The sequence below is a fragment of the Bos indicus x Bos taurus genome, chromosome 28, assembly GCF_003369695.1.
Source record: "Bos indicus x Bos taurus breed Angus x Brahman F1 hybrid chromosome 28, Bos_hybrid_MaternalHap_v2.0, whole genome shotgun sequence".
Lineage (NCBI taxonomy): Eukaryota > Metazoa > Chordata > Mammalia > Artiodactyla > Bovidae > Bos > Bos indicus x Bos taurus.
Genome location: NC_040103.1, coordinates 16478752 through 16498538, shown reverse-complemented (window position 1 = coordinate 16498538; position 19787 = coordinate 16478752). Strand labels below are relative to the sequence as shown.

At 41.1% G+C, this 19787-nt stretch overlaps 1 protein-coding gene across 4 annotated transcripts in view; it reads right to left on the bottom strand.

Moving 5' to 3' along the window:
• The window catches only part of CDK1 (cyclin dependent kinase 1), a 50623-nt gene extending 48360 nt beyond the window's left edge, over positions 1-2263 (bottom strand). For 2 of the 4 annotated variants that reach the window (XM_027530618.1, XM_027530614.1), the window contains exon 1: positions 2046-2155. The gene's annotated coding sequence lies outside the window, so the exon portion shown is untranslated. Of the gene's footprint in view, positions 1-1954; positions 1974-2045 lie in introns of those variants that run through there. The other 2 variants (XM_027530615.1, XM_027530617.1) reach the window with 2 other exon arrangements.
• Between the last annotated feature and the right edge of the window lie 17524 nt (positions 2264-19787).

Below are 19787 nucleotides of genomic sequence, written 5' to 3'. Positions count from 1 at the left end.
ATTAGCTATTCTATTAAAACAATATTTACAAGGGGAAGAACTCAAGACTCTCCCACCTTTCTTAGCTTCTGAAACATTGGAAATATTTGTATATCCTATACCTGGATAACTTTGGTATACTAAGTCACTTCAGTGTCCGACTGTGTGATCCTATGGCCAGGCTCCTCTACCATAGGATTCTCCAGGAGAGAATACTGGAGTGGATGGCCATGCCCTCCTCCAAGGTTATCTTCCTGACCCAGGGATGGAAACCACTGTCTGTTATGTTTCCTGCACTGGCAGGCAGGTTCTTTACCACTAGAGCCACCTGGGAACTTCTTTCAAAATTAACCTTCAAATTCAGACATCAACTTATCTATCCGTTCCAAACAAACCCTGATGTTCTTTACATAAGACTTCTAAGGCTCATCAATGTGTGCCAATTATACCCAAATAGTTTAACAATGAATGCTACTTGAATTTGTAGCTTCATGATACTTTTATGAAGTTAATAAACAATTTTTAAAGACATGAAGTAGGGAGCTAAAACGTGGTCACACTGTTCAACCATTAGAAAATATTTAAAGCAGCCTAAGTATATTCATTTCAACTTGCTCAAATGACAGTTTTAATCTTTCTCTTGTCAGGAGTCACGTAACACAAAGATGATAAAAAACTTTCAAGATACCTTTTGTAAAGTGGGAAATATCACTAAGCACTCTAAAAGAAAATGGGCAATTCCATACATAAAGTCTATTTTAATTATACCCCATGCAATGTCAAGAACAAAGAATGTCCATATACTAGAATCACAAAAAAATATGGTTAAAAAAAAAAAAAAAAAGCCGAAACCACAACCAGATACTCAAGACTTCCTGGTAAGTTTGCCACGGAAACATTAACTTCAGAGGCCCAAACCATCGTTTTATATCACTGATAAAATCATAAAGGTCACTGAACCTTAAGTTAAATTTCTCACATTCTTTTTCAAAATCATTCCAGACATAAGCAGAGATAAACTTTTTTAAATAAACAAAATTGCACTACACTGGCCATCTTAAAAATCAATTTTACAAATGGCAACGGATTAGGATTAACTAATCTTTTCTTCAATATCCAGCTGTAATATGCCCAAATCACAATGAAACTGTGGAGCTTATTTTAAACAAAATCACTGAAAACTAACTCAATTTCAAAGCTGGGTTCAATTACTCTTCCACCTTTTCCTGGTTGCAACTATTTTAAATAAAGGATGTGGCTTCGTAATGCCTTTTGAATGCCTCTGTTCCTAGTGACAGGATGTAAAATATCAATGGCTTCATCCACCCAGACACCTCCAGGTCTTTAAAGAAAGCAAGACCTGCATGTTAAAACTGATTAAAGGATTTAAAAAGACACGTTTCTAACTCTCGGCGTTTCTTAGATTTCCAGTTTTTGCCAATTCCACTGCATGTAACAACCACCAAGCATAAAATAAAATCCAAAAAATCCAAGTTCTCTTGGGGTCTATGCCCAGGATAAGTGTTCTTAAAAGCTCTAGGTAGGCTAGGGTCATGGGAACAGAGAGGCAAGTTGAGAAGGCCCACAAGTTAGTTCTTCCGGTCGGTTTCCTGGGACCACCTGAGATTAGAAGCAGGCGCGAGCACCTTGCTGAGTTGCGGTCTTGCTTTCCACTCCCGGAAGCGAGGCTAGGAGCTGCAGGGCCGAGCCTGGCACTCCACAAGCGCTTGGCACAAATCTGCCTTCCATCAACCCCCGAAAGCCTCCTCAGCCACCCACGACCCCAGATTGCAATTCAGAGGCCAGAGCAATGCCAGCCCTGCCTGAACAACCCTGGCCGGGCTGGGCTCCCCCAAGCCTCACACTGAAGCCGGGGTTGGCGTCGCTTCACGCGCAGGCCCGGGGCCTCCGGTTAAGGCCGGGCTTGGCGGTACGCAGAACCCCACTGCCCGGAACCCAGCCTCCCAATTATCACCTGCTTCATTAATACTCCCCCTCCAAGGTCCGCAAGACGGCCCTTCCGAGTAGACACCCCATAGGCAACACCCTGACCCCACCAACGCTACCCGGCTTTATCCCGCGGCGAATGCTGCGGCGGCTACCAAGTCGGCGACGCTGTCCCTAACTTCCAAGCGCCAGCTTTGGAGCTAAGTGCGAGCAGTTTCAAACTCACCGCGCTAAAGGGTCCTGGATTCACCAATCAGATAGTCCGTAGACTTTTAAAGGAGCCAATCAGAGCCTAGCTGCCCTTAACGCTGGGCTTCCCGGGTGGCTAGAGCGCGAAAGGTGGAGGAAACGGCGGCTGGAGAAAAAGCAGAAGGGCGGGCGCCAACTGAGTCTGGGCGCAAGCGCTTTCCAAGACAGGGTCGTCCCATTGTTTCTAGTCATAAGAAATCTACTGTCCTCTCTGGGTTGGGTTTTTTTCTCTCCCAATTCTGGCACAATAAAAATTGGAGGTATTCAAATAGTTCATCACAAAAGTGGTACTACACGTAATCCAGATCCCATTACTTTATTTCTAATACTTAAAGCTAATGTATATTTATGCTTTTCCAAAATAATGAATCTCAATCTGGACCAAAGGAGCATGATTCTGCGTGTCCCAAGGGGAAGATCCCACATGCTCAACTTAAGACTCAAGGCAGCCAAAAAACAAAATAAACAAACTTTGTTTTAATAGAAAGAGGTAATAGAAAACTAGGAAAGATGTCCTCAACAGGGTAAAGAAACTTTTCATATATATATAGGAGTATAGGTTAGATACATTTTTGTCACATTTCACACACATATATGGCTGTGCTATGTTTTCACTTCACTTTTTTTAATTTCAATTTTTTAATCTATGTAACATTTTAATTAAAAATTAAAAAACAGAATTTTTCTTTTCTTAAATGTTAAAATATTCTCACAACAGAATTTTAAATGTTCTTGAAAAAACAAAAATTCACACTTCCGTGGGAGAAGAAAAAGATCTAAATTATACTTTAAATAATCCAGTATCCCTAAACTCTTTCATTGCCCTATACCATATCCTAAAGAGATTTCTGCACCTGAACATCATTCTTAAGTCTTTAAGAAAATAAAAAAGTAAAATAGAACTGGACATAGTAAGAGTCTTTCCACTGACTGTATTGAGATATGGAACAAATATTGATTACCATGCCCTCTACAACTGTATTTGATGATCCAGATTAGGATAAGGAATGGAATAAGTTTATCACATGGCCCCCTATATGTGGCACAAACACTCAACCTTGGCAATTTTGTGCTCCTGGGTGACAGAATATTTTGAATTCATAGTAGAAGTAGGAGATTTGGGAAATCTTGGCCTGAACCTAATAATTTTTAAAACTTATTTTTAAAATCTAAAATTCACATTTTAAATGAAAACTGCCTTAAATTGCTTTAAATAAAATGAAAATTGTGTTCTAGAGAAGACTATTTTCTGCTAGTTTAGGGTACTAATTTTAAAGAATAAATATATATAGCTTTCTCTCTGAGAGGCTTAAGCAAAGGATTTAATTTATATCATCTAAAAACAGCTAGTAATTCATTATATACATTTGACATTCAGCATAAAGAAGACCACAAGCTTCCACACTTTCATGCTAGATTTTTATTTAAATTTAACTCAGTTTAGTTCAGTTCAGTCGCTCAGTCGAGTCCGACTCTTTGTGACCCCATGAATCGCAGCACGCCAGGCCTCCCTGTCCATCACCAACTCCCAGAGTTCACTCAGACTCACGTTCATCAAGTCGGTGATGCCATCCAGCCATCTCATCCTCTGTCATCCCCTTCTCCTCCTGCCCCCAATCCCTCCCAACATTAGGGTCTTTTCCAATGAGTCAGCTCTTCGCATGAGGCAGCCAAAATATTGGAGTTTCGGCTTCAACATCAGTCCTTCCAAAGAACACCCAGGACTTATCTCCTTTAGAATGGACTGGTTGGATCTCCTTGCAGTCCAAAGGACTCTCAAGAGTCTTCTCCAACACCACAGTTCAAAACCATCAATTCTTCAGCGCTCAGCTTTCTTCACAATCCAACTTTCACATCCATACATGACCACTGGAAAAACCATAGCCTTGACTAGACAGACCTTTATTGGCAAAGTAATGTCTCTGCTTTTGAATATGCTATCTAGGCTGGTCATAATTTTCCTTCCAAGGAGTAAGCGTCTTTTAATTTCATGGCTGCAGTCACCATCTGCAGTGATTTTGGAGCCCAGAAAAATAAAGTCTGACACTGTTTCCACTGTTTCCCCATCTATTTCCCATGAAGTGATGGGACCAGATGCCATGATCTTAGTTTTCTGAATGTTGAGCAACTCAGTTATCTTTCTCTATTTTTGCAGCTTGTTTTTGTTTGTTTTTAGTTATCTTTTTAAGCTTCAGGTGGGGTGAAGTGAAGTGAAAGTCACTCAGTCATGTTTGACTCTTTACAACCCCATGGACTATACAGTTCATGGAATTCTCCAGGCCAGAATACTGGAGTGGGTAGCCTTTCCCTTCTCCAGGGAATCTTCCCAACCCAGGGATCAAACCCAGGTCTCCTGCACTGAGGGGGGATCTTTACCAGCTGAGCCACAAGGGTTCAGGGGATATTCTAAATTTAGGCTCTCATCTTGGCAAATACAATTTAGTGTTCATTGGGTCAACTTCTATGCAGTGCCACAAAAATAAGTCAGATATTTTCCTGCTTGAGATGTTGGGAGTGGGAGAACACAACCATTACTTGTAACTTGCTTCTGGCACTTAAAACTGTAAATTATGCTCTAAGGTGACATAAGAACATAGAGGAGGAAATTATTAATTCAAAAACAGGATGTGACATTTGAAGAAATATTGGATGTGGCATTCTCCAGGAACACTGGAGAAGGAATGGTGAAGCAGGCCTTCCAAGCAGAAGTTGTATGAGTAAAGCCCTGAAGTCTGCCCATATAATTCAGGGTGCCTTGATCAGAGGGTAGAGGGCCCCTTAGGTGTTAAGCAGGGAAGGGAATTTGGAGTCAGAATCTAAAAGAGCCCTGAATGCTCTTCTGAGAAGCTGCTCGGAAGAGGTTCAGCTTTGCAACAGTATTTTAGAACTAGGGGACTTTCTTGGTGGTTCAGCGGTTGACTCCTTGTTTCCACTGCAAGAGGCACAGGTTTGATCCCTGGTCAGGGAACTAACATGCCTCAGGGAGGGACCAGAAAAGTAAAAATTTTTTAATGTATATAAAGTGGCATGGGAAAAAAAAAAAAACTAAAACAGAGAGGATAAGAAGGCATGTGCTCCCCAAACTTTCATATTCATATTTTGGTGACCTCCATTTAGAAGAGGGGGTGTGCAGAGATCCATTGGCATTGCACAGAAGTTTTGTTTGGCTTTGTTTTGAGATACAAGTGTTGCTATGGACTGAACTGTGTTTCTCCTCACCCCTACCCCTTTCATCTGTGCACTGCCACCCTCTGGTGTTAACACACCTCTAAATATGGTGTTATTTAAAATGGGCCCTTGGGAGAGTAATTACATTTAAATAAGATCATGTGAGTGGAGAGCACGCTGTGGGATGAACATTCTTATAAGGCCTTATAAGACCTCGATCACTCTGTTTCCTCCGCGTGAGGACACAGAACAAATCACCATCTTCAAAGCAGGAAGAGAGTTCTCACCAGATCGCAGCCTGCCAACACTGTGACCCAGCCTCCAGAATGGTGTGGAAATAAATTTCTGTTGTTTATCCCACCCAGTCTGTGGTATTTTGTTATGGAAGCCCAAGCAAACACAAGTATTTTTTCAGATAAAAATGTTTGAGAAACATTTGCTTGTAAATACATAAAATACCTGGAAGGAGATGCAAGAAACTAATAACAACATGCCTGTGTGGAGTTGAAGAATGCCTGGGGCACAGAGATGGGAGGAAGGCTTTGGAGCTTTTGAATTTTGAACCATTTGAGTGTGTTGCTGCTGCTGCTGCTGGTAAGTCGCTTCAGTCATTTCCAACTCTGTGCGACCCCATAGACGGCAGCCCACCAGGCTCCCCCATCCTTGGGATTCTCCAGGCAAGAGTACTGGAGTGGGTTGCCATTTCCTTCTCCAATGCATGAAAGTGAAAAGTGAAAGTGAAGTAGCTCTGTCCTGTCCCCGACTCTTAGCGACCCCATGGTCTGCAGCCTACCAGGCTCCTCCGCCCACGGGATTTTCCTGGCAAGAGTACTGGAGTGGGTTGCCATTGCCTTCTCCATTTGGGTGTGTTACCTAGCTCAAAAGTGAATAAATGGATAAATGGATGAATGTATGAAGAAATGCATGTATGAGGAAATGAATCTTGCCAAGGCCTCTTTTGCTATGGGATAAAATTCAGAGCAGTTTTTAAAACATGTATCCAAAAGGAAAAGACTGTTCCTTTTCATTAATTCAGAAAGTAAAATAGTAGATAAAGTAAGACACACAGTTTTGAAACCTTTTTTTTTTTTTTAATTTCTTGGCCATGCTGCACAGCATGTGGGATCTTAATTCCCTGACCAGGAATTGAACCCATGCCCCCTGCATTGGAAGAATGGAGAGTTAACCACCAGACCACCAGGAAGTCCCCCACCACCCTTCCCCCGGCCCCCTTGCCGAGGAAGGTCCCAAGATCTTTTAATCATGACTGAAAACACTGAACTATCATGACTGTTTCTCAGTTAGGCATTTATCTGATAACAAAAGTAATGTGTTTTTTGGAAGTGTTAGATACCACTCATCCTAAACTACCTTTATCTTCAATTTAGCATCTCCTGAGCTGAATTTCAACAGTGTTCACAGACAGGTCACTGGGCAGGTGGGGAAGTGTGACTGACTGGGAATTGAAGTAGGAAAAAAACAGCAGTGTGAACAAACTGTGTTTAAAATATCTTGTTATACATTTTACAAAGACATGACCATGTGAACACCTCTTTCAGAGCCCAGAAGGGGCTGTGCAAAGGCAGAATCCTGACACATAAGTTCCATGAGCTTCATGGAGAATTGAACTCTGAAACTGGCAAGCATTTTCATTCATATTTGGAGCCAGGAGAAACTATCAGGGCTGCTGTTTTAGCTGAATATCTGAGATTCTTTTACTAATTTGAATGAATTAGTAATGTCTCTTAAATTTTATCACAATACCATTAATACCTAGTATAAGGCTTTCTTGGAGAAGGCAATGGCATGCCACTCCAGTACTCTTGCCTGGAAAATCCCATGGATGGAGGAACCTGGTAGGCTGCAGTCCATGGGGTCCCGAAGAGTCAGACACAACTGAACTACTTCACTTTCACTTTTCTTTTTTTTTTTTTAATTTTATTTTATTTTTAAACTTTACATAATTGTATTAGTTTTGCCAAATATCAAAATGAATCCATCACAGGTATGCATGTGCTCACTTTCATGCATTGGAGAAGAAAATGGCAACCCACTCCAGTGTTCTTGCCTAGAGAATCCCAGGGACAGGAGAGCCTGATGGGTTGCCATCTATGGGGTCGCACAGAGTCAGACACGACTGAAGCGACTTAGCAGCAGCAGCAGCAGCATAGGGCTTTCTGCCAGAGCTAAAAATTTATAGTGAGAAGTAATTCTTTAAATCATTCTCTTTGAAAAGTCACTTCGATAAACCCGGGCAGTGGATTGTAACTATATCTCTAATCAGTAAGTTAAGGGATTAATGTAAAAGTCTCTTTTCTAGTGGTGTTAACGAAATGAGGTTCTATTTTACCTAAATAAACTGTCATCTGGACTGATACAGACCTGCAATTTCATACCATGAAATATTCTGCTTCATGCAAAATGTTTACTATAATTGGCAAGTTTCAAAGAGCAAAGTTAGAGTAACATCCTCTTACTGCTAAGATGTTATGAAACAAAATTTACTGTATCCTTCAAAATGAGATAGGCACTTGAGAGCCTTGTGGCACCCGAGGCTTTCCTCTCCACCATGAACATTAGTTGTTTGGCTCTTGGCTGTGCATCAGTTTATACCAGTGATGTGAGAATGAAATATGACAGCAAACCAAACTCTATCAGCTCCACTCACCAAATATTTGAGTTTCTTCAGTTTATCTTGCATAATTTGGTGGCAACCAAATGTCCAAAGATGAATTCAATATCTATTCTCATTGAGCTTGACAGGAGAGGCCCAGATAAGAAAAATGCAGCAAGTGATCATGCTTCTTTTGTGCTAATTAATTAAATATTTTCCTTTAGCTGGTACCTTGAGCCAAGTACTGAGGAAACACAAGGTAAAGTGATGTTATTAATACATTCAGTTAAGACAAAGAGGCCGCACTCAATATGCCAGCAAATTTGGAAAACTCAGCAGTGGTCACAGGACTGGAAAAGGTCAGTTTTCATTCCAATCCCAAAGAAAGGCAATATCAAAGAATGCTCAAACTACTGCACAATTGCACTCATCTCTCACGCTAGCAAAGTAATGCTCAAAATTCTCCAAGCCAGGCTTCAAAAGTATGTGAACTGAGAACTTCCAGATGTTCAAGCTGGATTTAGAAAAGGCAGAGAAACAAGAGATAAATTGTCAACATCCATTGGAACATCGAAAATGCAAGAGAGTTCCAAAAGAACATCTACTTCTGCTATATTGACTATGCCAAAGCCTTTGACTGTGTAGATCACAGCAAAATGTGGAAAATTCTTAAAGAGATGGGAATACCAGACCATCTTACCTGCCTCCTAAGAAATATGTATGCAGGTCAAGAAGCAACAGTTAGAACCAGACATGGAACAACAGACTGGTTTCAAATTGGTAAAGGAGTACGTCAAGGCTGTATATTGTCACCCTACTTATTTAACTTATATGTAGAGTACATTATGCAAAATGCCAGGCTGGATGAAGCACAAGCTGGAATCAAGATTGCTGGGAGAAATATCAATAACTTCAGATATGCAGATGACACCACCCTTATGGCAGAAAGCGAAGAAGAACTAAAGAGCCTCTTGATGAAAGTGAAAGAGGAGGTGAAAAAGTTGGCTTAAAACTCAACATTCAGAAAATGAAGATCATGGCATCCAGTCCCATCACTTCATGGCAAATAGATGGGGAAACAGTGGAAACAATGACAGACTTTATTTTTTGGACGGGCGCCAAAATCACTGGAGATGGTGACTGCAGCCATGAAATTAAGATTTTTGCTCCTTTAAAGAAAAGCTATGACCAACCTAGACAGCATAGGTAAAGCAGAGACACTACATTGGCAACAAAGGTCCACCTGGTCAAAGCTATGGTTTTTCCACTAGTAATGTATGGGTGTGAAAGTTGGACTGTAAATAAAGCTGAGCACTGAAGAATTGATACTTGTGAACTGTGGTGTTGGAGAAGACTCTTGAGAGCCCCTTGACTGCAAGGAGATCTAACCAGTCCATCCTAAAGGAAATCAGTCCTGAATATTCATTGGAAGGACTGATGCTGAAGCTGAAACTCCAATACTTTGGCCACTTGATGTGAAAAATTGACTCATTGGAAAAGACCCTGATGCTGGGAAAGATTGAAGGCAGAAGGAGAAGTGGACCACAGAGGGCGAGATTGTTGGATGGCATGACCGACTGGATGGACATGAGTTTGAGTAAGCTCCGGGAGTTGGTGATGGACAGGGAAGCCTGGCATGCTGCAGCCCATGGGGTCACAAAGAGTCGGACACAACTGAGGGGACTGAACTGAATTGAAGACAAAGAGAGAAAGATACCTGCTGTCTCAATAACATTTGATAACTTTATGAAGCCTTTATTATGCCCCAAGCACTAACTTAAATAATTGGCAAACAAGCAAGAATCAAATGCAAGCCCCCAAACTTCAAAGTCCAGATGGGGAAACATAAAATGAAAAAGAGGAAAGTAGAGCTTTTCATTCAACAAGACAAGATAAATACCTTTTCCTACCCAGAAATTGTTTTTTATTTCTTCCCAACCAATCCCAAACAGCACACTCAAAACGAAAAGGAGGAGGAGGAGACACTGTACTGACAAAAAGCCCCTCTGGAATGGCTAGCTATACCATCACAGTTAAAGCTCAGGGTCCCAATGTTCATAGCAGCCCTGTTTACAGTAGCCAAGACAAGACAGGTGAGCAACCTAAAAGTCTTTCAACAGAGGAATGAATAAGGAAGATGTGATACATATATACAAAGGAGCATTACTCAGCCATAAAAAAGAATGAAATAATGCCATTTGTGATAACATGGATGGACTTAGAATCATACTAAGTGAAATCAGTCAGATGAAGACAAATATCATACTATATCACTTCTACATGGAATCTAAAAATGATACAAAGGAATTTATTTACAAAATAGAAATAGACTCACAGACAGAAAACAAACTTATGGTTACCAACAGGGATAGTGGGGAGGTAGTGGTAGGGGAGTTGAGATAAATTCGGAACTGGGGATTAATACATACTTACTCCTATATATAAAATAGGCAAACAATAAGGACCTACTCTATAGTCTAGGGAACTGTACTCAATATTTTGTAATAGCCTATAATGGAAAAGAATCTGAAAAAGAAAAAATATGTATGTATGAAAAACTGAATCACTTTGCTATACATTTGAAACTAACACAACATTGTAAATTAACTATACTTCAATTAAAAAAAAAAAAAAGCTCAAGGCCCAAAGATCACCTGGGCTCAAATCCTTTTAAATCTTGGTTCTTGCCCTTAACTTTGCTGTGGCTTTGGGCAAGTCACTTCAAGTTTCTGCACCTCATTTACTCAAATGCCAATAGTATTAGCAACCAACTGTGTTGCTTTGAACATGACATGAGGTAATCCATTAAATGTTTACTTAGACCAATGCCTCACCCCTGGTAAACACTTCACATGCAGGATTTTTCCTGATTGTATTGATCACAAAAATAGTTCTGGTGGTAGGTACTGAAACAGAGACTTGGGTGAATTGCTAAGGTCACAGAAGAGAAGCAAAAATAATCGCGGGAGGCAGGTCAGTCTTCATTAAATGACCTGACCCTTGCATTGGGTTGGGAAGGAAAGCCAATGTCAGTTTAAATGGGAATTGAAGGACAGACACCTGAGGAGAACAACCAGGCAAAGAGAATAGGATACATAACAGGTGGCATAGTGTCAGAGATGTATCTGGCTTGCATGAGATTGATGAAGGGAGCTTGATCACGCTGGATGAAAGTGCGCTTGAGGGACGTCCCTGGGTGGTTCAGAGGGTAAGACTCCACACTCCCAATGTAGGCGGCCCAGAGTCAATCCTTGGTCAGGGAACTAGATCCCACATGCCGCAACTAAGACTCAGTGAAGTCAAATAAATTAAAAATTTTTTCTAAAGTAAGTAGTGACATTTGAATGAAGAAGGCACTGGTGACCCACTCCAGTACGCTTGCCTGGAAAATTCCATGGGCAGAGGAGCCTGGTGGGCTGCAGTCCATGGGGTCACTAAGAGTCGGACAGGACTGAGCAACTTCACTTTCACTTTTCACTTTCATGCATTGGAGAAGGAAATGGCAACCCACTCCAGTGTTCTTGCCTGGAGAATCCCAGGGACGGGGAAGCCTGGTTGGCTGCCCTCTATGGGGTCGCACAGAGTCGGACACGACTGAAGCGACTTGGCAGTAGCAGCAGCAGCAGTGGCATTTGAAAGATGTCTTAAAATGTGAGCATAAATCTGGCAAATAGAGTTGGAAGAAGGAAGTTGGTGGAGTGGAGATAACTACTAGAGTCATCTCCAAGGTAAGCAGAAAGGGAAAGCATAGGCCAGAAGTGGAGAACATCAAGCAGTGGGATTTGGCTGGAAGGTGGGGTGAGACAGGAGGTAAGGGGGTAGAAGAGAAGAAAAGAAAGCTGGATTCTTATCGTGAAGAGTTTCGGAGGTCACGGTGGGGAAGGTTACCAGCAGCACTTCAGAAAGCCCAAAAGGAAGGACTGAAGGTTTTCTCTCTCTGTTGAGCAGGGGAGTGATAGTATCACATTTCTCCTTTAAACAGATTAGTCTGGCAGTGCTCCCCAGAAAGGATTAGTGTGGGAAGAGAGAGGAACAAGAAAGAAAGTGAAAGTGAAGTTGCTCGGTTGTGTCCGACTCTTTGTGATCTCATGGACTACAGCCTACCAGGTTCCTCCATCCATGGGAGTTTCCAGGCAAGAATACTGGAGTGGGGTGCCATTGCCTTCTCCAGGAGATATTCCCAACCCAGGGACTGAACCCAGATCTCCCGCATTGTAGGCAGACATTTTACCTTCTGAGCCACCAGGAAGAGGAACAAGAATGCCAGTTAAAAGATAACTCCCTCCAGGCATTTCTCATATCCAAGGCTGGGACCAACTCTATAAGGCAGAAATTTATAAATCTCTACATACACACACACACACTCACATGTGCACGCATGCTCTACACGCACACATACAAGCATGCACGTGTGTGTGTGTGTGTGAGTGTGTGTGAGTGTGTGTGTGTGTTAAGTGTGTGTGGAGTGTGTGTGTGTTAAGTGTGTGTGGAGGCAATGCTGTAAGGCTATTATGACTACAGTTCCACTAGAGGGTAGTAGAGACAAATTGGTAAAGTAGATGAAGCTGTTATCATCTCTACTGGTTACAAGCCAAGTATTTTTCTTCCTGTCTATATTTTGGAATGGTTGTAAGCTTGATTCAGTTATTCCATGGCTAAGAAAAATATGACAAGTACATTTGGTAGATTGTAGCTTTAGACAAACCTAGATAGCGTATTAAAAAAACAGAGACATTACTTTGCCCACAAAGGTCTGTCTGGTCAAAGCTATGGTTTTTCCAGTAGTCATGTATGAATGTGTGAGTTGGACTATAAAGAAGGCTGAGTGCTGAAGAACTGATGCTTTTGAACTGTGGTGTTGGAGAAGACTCTTGAGAGTTCCTTGGACTGTAAGGAGATCCAACCAGTCAATTCTAAAGGCAATCAGTTCTGAATATTCATTGAAAGGACTGATGCTGAAGCTGAAACTCCAATACTTTGGCCAACTGATGCGAAGAATTGACTCATTGGAAAAGACCGTGATGCTGGGAAAGATTGAAGACAGAAGGGGATGACAGAGGATGAGATGGTTCGATGGTTCACTGATGGTCCACTGATTCAGTGGACATGAGTTTGAGCAAGCTCCGGGAGATAGTGAAGGACAGGGAAGTCTGGTGTGCTGCAATTCATGGGGTCACAAAGAGTCAGACATGACTGAGTGACTGAACAACAACATCTTTAGACAAGTGAGTAAACTCAAGCTACCCATTTTTAAAAGGTGATCGAGCTGAGTTTGCAAGCCCAGAAAACTAGTCAGTATTTAGCTTCTTCACAATAACCAATATCTAATTATGGCCTTGAATGGAAAGTCTTTTTTTAAAAAAATTGAACCTAGAATATTACATCCAAGTCTACTGATTATTGTAAAGGAAGAAGGAGAAAAAGAAGATGAAGAAGAAGAAAGAGGAAGAGGAGAGAAGAAGAAAAGAAAAATTAGTAAAAGTTAATTTTGGTGTGTTCTCTTGGTTAAATAATTTAATTGGGAAAAAGTATATTTTTGGTATACTCATTATAGATAATATCCTAAAATATATGTTGCTGTGTTGTATTGCTGAATTTTATACACATACACACACCCCTTTGGAAAGTAATATAGCACTGAAGGGCTAAAATAACCAGGCTGTTTTTTTTGTTTCTGGACTCTTAGTATTTCCTCCAACGTTATTTTATCATAACGAAAAAATTTTATATGAATAAAAATCATATATTTGGAAAAGCAGATTGCAACATTTTCTATAATAACAAAAAAAATTAGAAAAACAATTTAGAGCCAATCTAGAAGTCTAATAGGGAAACAGTTTAATCAGTAAATTATGACATTTCCCTTAATCAAATACCACAGACTCAGACACATATACTACGATAGCAAGTTTATAAAAGCATGAATTTATCCTAGAAAGAAATAGACACAGAATTGTTCTCTTAGTGTGATGGAAAGTGTGGTCACTTAAAAGCATTTCCATCCAACTAGCTTGATGTTGTTTTTACAATGCTGCTGCTACTGTTTAGTCATGTCTGTCTCTTCAGCAACCCCATGGACTACAACCCACCAGGTTCCACAGTCCATGGAATTCTCCAGGCAAGAGTACTGGAGTGGGTTGCCATTCCCTTCTCAAGGGGATCTTCCCAACCCAAGGATGGAACCCATGTCTCCTGCTTGGCAAGTAGATTCTTTACCATTGAGCCACCTGGACAATGACCACACACTAAAAGGGAATGTACTGCTACTAAAATTTACTTGCAGTTTCAAGCTGCTGCCATTTAGCTAACACTTTCCAAGGCTTCACAGTGCAAAGATCACTATACATGAAAATTCATATCAGAACAACTCTCTTCAATGACCTTGTTTTTTTACTAAGAAAAAAAGAAAGGAAGGAAAGGAAGAAACCAAACTGGGACACCTCGAATGATTATGTCTACAATCAGTACATCTCTGGAGTAAAGTGTAGTATTTGAAAAGATTTATAAATACCTTCCTCAGCAGTTTAAGGAAAGGAATGCAAAGAAATCAGCAGAGCAAAGAGAAATTTCAAATGAAATATGGCATCAGTACTGTGGTTACTGAATATCAAAAATGCATGTCCTAGTGTAGGAGTAGACACTTTGTAAACTTGCTCGGTCATGAAAATGTCTGAGTTGACCATCCTCTTTCACTGTTAAAAATATAATAAAACTCCAAAACCAAAAATAAGCTTGCTTTCCATTCAATGCCTTCTGAGCATGTGCAAAGGCAATAATCAAAGAATTTATAAGACAATAAAGTGTTAAAGCTGATGGAGCCTTAGAGATCACCTAATGAGAAATGAAGAGTGTTAAGGAACTAAAGTTTTTACATTTCTCCTATCTTCAGAGCTCCTAGGACTTATTTGTATTATATAAGTTCCAGACAATAAACAGTGTAACTTTGTCAGTAAGCAGGAAATACATGCTGCTGCTGCTGCTGCTAAGTCGCTTCAGTCGTGTCGGACTCTGTGCGATCCCAGAGACAGCAGCCCACCAGGCTCCCCCGTCCCTGGGATTCTCCAGGAAAGAACACTGGAGTGGGTTGCCATTTCCTTCTCGAATGCATGAAAACGAAAAGTGAAAGTGAAGTCACTCAGTCCTGTCTGACTCTTAGCAACCCCATGGACTGCAGCCCACCAGGCTCCTCCATCCATGGGATTTGCCAGGCAAGAGTACTGGAGTGGGGTGCCATTGCCTTCTCCAAGGAAATACATAAACATGTATTAATACATGTACATGTATGTGCACTGTGTGTGCTAAGTCACTTTAGTCATGTCCAACTCTTTGTGACCCCAGGGGCTGTAGCCCTCCAGGCTCCTCTGTCCACGGGATTCCCCAGGCAAGCAAGAATACTGGGATGGATGGCATGCCCTCCTCCAGGGGTTCTTCCTGACCCAGGGATTGAAACTGTGTCTCTTACATCTCCTGCATTGGCAGGTAAATTCTTTAACCACTAGCACCACCTGGAAAGCCCATGTGTGTATGGAAAGAGATAAGGCAGTTTAAAAGTTTCAGTATGAAAATATTAGCTACCTTCTTTACAACATTTAGACTTATGCCATGAACTGTGCTAAGACCTTTACATAGTCTTTCTTCAAAAATGCAATAGTTCTATTGGTACAGATTCAGCTTCAGAGGAGGAAAGCAAGATCTGGAGTGGGTACATAATTTGCCCACTGTCAGATAGTTGATAAGAGGTAGAAGGGAGCCTTGAACCCAGGGTTTTCTGACTCCAAAGCTCAGCTTCTCTACTACCATGCAATCTTCCATGTTCGTGTGAGAAAAAGAAGTATGACACTCTAAGGTGATAAATTATTGGAAATGTTATTGACACTGATTCTGGTAAATAGGAATTCTGTTTAGCCCTCATATTGCATACCACAAGGATAGTTTCATTTTCATTGGTGTCTCCTTAAAGAACAATAGAAGTATTCCGTTTTCTTTAAATAAGAATGTGATTAAACAAGGTTGAATCATTGGGTAATAATAGAGTATTTAAAATGGTTGTTCATTATTCTTGGACCACCACAGTGATTAGTTTCAGATGAAAGGGATAAAAAAATTCAGAGCTCATTCTCAAACAGCCGTAGGTCTGGGTTTTCTCTCCTTACTAGAATTTTCCACTCAAGATAGCTGGTTATTCCTTAGAAATGCATTCCAGTATACAGTAGGTGCAGACAAATACTTTTTGACTCCACTTATATGAAATATTTCAAATAGTCAAATAGATAGAGCCAGAAAGTGTTAACACATGGGTAGATGCCAGAGGCTGGGGGTGGGGTGAGGAGGAGGGGGAATGGGGACTTAGTGTTTAATGGGGACGGAGTTTCAGTTTAGGAAAACTTGGAAGATGGATGATGGAGAGTTGCACAGCCATGTGACACTTAGTGCCACTGAAATGTACAGTTAAATATGGTTAAAATAGTGTGTTTTATATTATGTAATTTTTACCTCAATAAAAAGTTTTTAGAAAGATATCTGGTAATTTTCAGTGTTTTTCTGGGCGTAGTAATCCACAAGGAAGTGGATTAATGGTTCATGACACATTTCCATCATTGGTGCCTCTTTAGCCATCTTTATTCATATAATTATTAATTTATAGCAATAATGTAATAAGCACTCATAAGCCAGTATCAAAACTGGGATCTTAACAATAGCTTACACATATGTGATCCTCTGTGTACCATCCTATTCCAACCTTGAGTGACTTCTATCCTGAATCATTTCTTGTATTTTTGTGTAGTTTCATCTGTACAATCTTAAAGAGTATGCATGTATGTTTCCCCTCAACTTTTTATTAAAAAATTTAAAATTTGCTTTATCCTAGGGCTTTATCTCTGCAGGTGTTGCAGAGATAAAGAATCTGCCTGCCAGTGGGGGTGACATGGATTCGATCCCTGGGGTAGGGAAAATCACCTAGAGGAGGAAATGGCAACCCTCTCCAATATTCTTGCCTGGAAAATTCCATGGACAGAGCCTGGCAGGCTACACTCCATGGGTTCACAAAACAGTTAGACATGGCTGAGTGATCGAGCACTTGTATCTTTTCTCTCTCCTTCTCTTCCTCCTTAGACTGTGTAACTGAGCCCAGAAAACGTCAGCAGATAGTGAGGATGTGCTGGTCAAGAGTTGTCTGTCTGGGAATTCCCTGGCAATCAATCCAGTGGTTAAGACTCCAAGCTTCCCCTATAGGGAGGAAGTATGGGTTGGATCCTGGGTCGGGGAACTAGGATTCTGCATGCCCTGCATAAAAACAAAAATGAAAAACCCAGCTCTTCCATGCTGCCCTTTAGTCCAGCACTTTCCATGAGTCTCCTAATGATTTACAGTTGTTTAGTTTAAGACGACAAGAATGCCAACTATGAGGGCCTGAAGACAGAGACAGGCTATCTCTGAATCCACAGGGATGGGACAGGGCTTAGCACACGGGAATGGTCCAGTAAATGATTCTGTAGTGGAACAGAGATAAGGGTAGGGCAAGAATGGTATATACATGCTGATGACAAAGACATACTGGCTATTTAAAAAGATTGAAGATAGAAGGCAAGGCTATAGAAGGAATTTGGGGGGAAAAAGTTCATTAGGTTATTTTACAGAAGTAAAAATGGTGTGATTCATTATTCACACAGATACAAAAGTCAGACAGGAAGCATGTCTTGTTATACATGCATAAATTTGTATGACTTCTGCTGCTGCTGCCGCTAAATCGCTTCAGTCGTGTCCGACTCTGTGCGACCCCATAGAGGGCAGCCCACCAGGCTCCCCTGTCCCTGGGATTCTCCAGGCAAGAATACTGGAGTGGGTTGCCATTTCCTTCTCCAATGCATGAAAATGAAAAGTGAAAGTGAAGTCACTCAGTCGTGTCCGACTCTTCACGACCCCATGGACTGCAGCCTACCAGGATCCTCTGTCAATGGGATTTTCCAGGCAAGAGTACTGGAGTGGGGTGCCATTGCCTTCTTCGTGTATGACTTCTATGAGGTGTTTAATATTTTTGGCAATACTTTTTCTTTTGAAACTCTTTTAAAAACTACATCTTTCAAAAAATTTTTTTAAATTAAAAAAAAAAGACATACCTTTCTCATTACCACAAGAAAACTCTCTTGTGGTTTTCTTCTTACCGCTGGTTTCTGCTTTCCAGTCTCCTTCACTGGCTGATTTCCTTTCTCTCCATCATGGTTCCCAAGGTTCCACCTGGGTATTCACTTCTCACTCTATTCTCTTTCTTTGCAGAGACAGTCTCATTGAACTTGAAGGTGACCAAGTGCATATTTCTAATCCGCACTTCTCTTCTGAGCGCCAAACTCACTTCTACTGGACATTTCCACCTGGATTTCCCACTGGCATCTTAACCTCTAATATCTTTCTCAACCAGATATTGTTTCTCCATTTCACCCACTCTGAAAGTTGTGATGTTCTACATTCCTTCCTAACCATGTCTAATTCGACATGTACAGTCTACATTCTCTACCTTTTCTTTCCATTCCTATTGCTACTCCCTCAGCTTATGTCCTTATCACTTTTTATTTTTTTAGTATTTATTTATTTGTCTTCAGGTCTTAGCTGCAGCATGCAGGATACTCAATCTTTGTTGCAGTACCATAGATCTTTAGTTGTGACATGCAAACTCTTAGTTGAAGCATGTGAGATCTAGTTCTCTGTTGTCATTAGTCACTAAGTTGTCTCTGACTCTTTTGCGACCCCATGGGCTGTAAGCCTGCAGGGCTCCTCTGTCCATGGAATTCTCCAGGTAAGAATATTGGAGTGGGTTGCCATTTCCTTCTCCAGGGGATCTGACCCAGGGATCTAACCCAAGTTTCCTGCATTGCAGGTGGATTCTTTACCACTGAGCCACCTAGGGAATAGTTCTCTGACCAAGGATCCATTCCAGACCCTCTGCACTGGGAGCTCAGAGCAACTGGACCACCAGGTAAAGCCCCCTGTCCTCATACTTCTTGGTTATCATTTCAATAACTGCCTGGTTGTTCTCCCTCCAGTGTCTCCTCTATCTCTATAGCCATGTTAGTACTTTCTTAAAAATTATTCAGTAGCTCTTCGTCACAGAGGTCATAGAGCCTAAATTGATTAGCCTGGCATTCTCCTTTCTTTACAGTACAATTCCAGTCTATCTAACCTATCACATCTCCTGATAGCCCTGATGCTTCATGCTGCGCTACATCCCGTAGCGTCAAACAACTTGGGATTCTTCAGCACATTGTATTGCATTCTTTCTGGAAGGACTATCTGCTTTTTTTAAAAAAAAAAATTTTTTTTTAAAGATTTATTCATTTATTTTATTTTTGGCTGTGCTGGGTCTTCATTGCTACTTGTGGGCTTTCTCTGGTTGTGGTGAGCAGGAGATACTCTCTGAGCTCTGGTGGGCAGGCTTCTCACGGCAGTGGCTTCTCCTGTTGCAGAGCACAGCTGTAGGTGCACGGGCTTAAGTAGTTGCAGTGCATGGGCTTGGTTGCTCTGCTGCATGGGGGATCATCCCAGACCAGGGATCTAACCCATGTCTCCTGCATCAGCAGATGGATTCTTAACCATTAGACCACTAGGGAAGTCCCTGGAATGACTATCTCTTTTACCTATAATTCGTTGAATGAGAAAGGTCTACAATGTTCTGGCTAAGAGGAGGAGAAAGGCCCAGTTTTAGTTGGTAGTAATGGAAGGAATGAATTCAGCAATTTCTTTTTCTTTTTTTCTCTTTTTTTAAAAATTATTTTTTAAATGTTTGGCTGCACGGTACAATAGCATGTGAATCTTAGTTCCCCAGTCAAGGATCGAA